Here is a 2,500-nt window from a genome sequence, read left to right on the forward strand (position 1 = left end):
AGATTCCGAGCAGTGAACTATGTTAGGCAAAGGGACAACGTGGGTTAGGTTAAGGGACAACGTGGGTTAGGTTAAGGGACAACGTGGGTTAGGTTAAGGGACAACGTGGGTTAGGTTAAGGGACAACGTGGGTTAGGTTAAGGGACAACGTGGGTTAGGTTAAGGGACAACGTGGGTTAGGTTAAGGGACAACGTGGGTTAGGTTAAGGGACAACGTGGGTTAGGTTAAGGGACAACGTGGGTTAGGTTAAGGGACAACGTGGGTTAGGTTAAGGGACAACGTGGGTTAGGTTAAGGGACAACGTGGGTTAGGTTAAGGGACAACGTGGGTTAGGTTAAGGGACAACGTGGGTTAGGTTAAGGGACAACGTGGGTTAGGTTAAGGGACAACGTGGGTTAGGTTAAGGGACAACGTGGGTTAGGTTAAGGGACAACGTGGGTTACGTTAAGGGACAACGTGGGTTACGTTAAGGGACAACGTGGGTTACGTTAAGGGACAACGTGGGTTACGTTAAGGGACAACGTGGGTTAGGTTAAGGGACAACGTGGGTTAGGTTAAGGGACAACGTGGGTTAGGTTAAGGGACAACGTGGGTTAGGTTAAGGGACAACGTGGGTTAGGTTAAGGGACAACGTGGGTTAGGTTAAGGGACAACGTGGGTTAGGTTAAGGGACAACGTGGGTTAGGTTAAGGGACAACGTGGGTTAGGTTAAGGGACAACGTGGGTTAGGTTAAGGGACAACGTGGGTTAGGTTAAGGGACAACGTGGGTTAGGTTAAGGGACAACGTGGGTTAGGTTAAGGGACAACGTGGGTTAGGTTAAGGGACAACGTGGGTTAGGTTAAGGGACAACGTGGGTTAGGTTAAGGGACAACGTGGGTTAGGTTAAGGGACAACGTGGGTTACGTTAAGGGACAACGTGGGTTACGTTAAGGGACAACGTGGGTTACGTTAAGGGACAACGTGGGTTACGTTAAGGGACAACGTGGGTTACGTTAAGGGACAACGTGGGTTACGTTAAGGGACAACGTGGGTTAGGTTAAGGGACAACGTGGGTTAGGTTAAGGGACAACGTGGGTTAGGTTAAGGGACAACGTGGGTTAGGTTAAGGGACAACGTGGGTTAGGTTAAGGGACAACGTGGGTTAGGTTAAGGGACAAATTGAGTTAGGTTAAGGGACAAATTGAGTTAGGTTAAGGGACAAATTGAGTTAGGTTAAGGGACAAATTGAGTTAGGTTAAGGGACAAATTGAGTTAGGTTAAGGGACAAATTGAGTTAGGTTAAGGGACAAATTGAGTTAGGTTAAGGGACAAATTGAGTTAGGTTAAGGGACAAATTGAGTTAGGTTAAGGGACAAATTGAGTTAGGTTAAGGGACAAATTGAGTTAGGTTAAGGGACAAATTGAGTTAGGTTAAGGGACAAATTGAGTTAGGTTAAGGGACAAATTGAGTTAGGTTAAGGGATAATCTGGTACAACCACAGTTAGGTTAAGCGATAATCTGGTACAGCCACAGTTAGGTTAAGCGATAATCTGGTACAGCCACAGTTAGGTTAAGCGATAATCTGGTACAGCCACAGTTAGGTTAAGCGATAATCTGGTACAGCCACAGTTAGGTTAAGCGATAATCTGGTACAGCCACACAGTTAGGTTAAGCGATAATCTGGTACAGCCACAGTTAGGTTAAGCGATAATCTGGTACAGCCACAGTTAGGTTAAGCGATAATCTGGTACAGCCACAGTTAGGTTAAGCGATAATCTGGTACAGCCACAGTTAGGTTAAGCGATAATCTGGTACAGCCACAGTTAGGTTAAGCGATAATCTGGTACAGCCACAGTTAGGTTAAGCGATAATCTGGTACAGCCACAGTTAGGTTAAGCGATAATCTGGTACAGCCACAGTTAGGTTAAGCGATAATCTGGTACAGCCACAGTTAGGTTAAGCGATAATCTGGTACAGCCACAGTTAGGTTAAGCGATAATCTGGTACAGCCACAGTTAGGTTAAGCGATAATCTGGTACAGCCACAGTTAGGTTAAGCGATAAAGTTGGTTAAATTCGGTATTGTGTGGGAAGGGGGCAGAGAGAGAGTGGGGGGGGGGGGTGGATAGTTGTGGCAGTACGCGGATGCCTGAGTCACCGTCAGATATGTCACGTCGGTTCGATGCTTGTAGCAAGAGGCTGGCGGGTCTGTGTCTCTCACTTCTGCAATTTTTCATGTGGTATAACACGAGGGCGGGGGGGTGATATTTGGTGCCCCTCTGTGTAGGATGTGTGTTGGTGGTGTTGGTTTATCTGAGCAATGGTAGTTGTCGGAGGAGTGGGGTATTGTGCTTTTATAGGTGGACCTACTGCTCTGGTTATCATAGTGTCGACGGTGCAATGTGGCAGAGAGGATGCACTCGACATTGTCGCATTCCAGATGTTTACGTATTGTGTGTCTCCGTTGCAGGCCGAGAGTGGTGCATGTTCGAGTGTGTGGCTGACGTGCGATTCACGT

This window comes from Schistocerca gregaria, unplaced genomic scaffold (genome assembly GCF_023897955.1).
Source record: "Schistocerca gregaria isolate iqSchGreg1 unplaced genomic scaffold, iqSchGreg1.2 ptg001380l, whole genome shotgun sequence".
Lineage (NCBI taxonomy): Eukaryota > Metazoa > Arthropoda > Insecta > Orthoptera > Acrididae > Schistocerca > Schistocerca gregaria.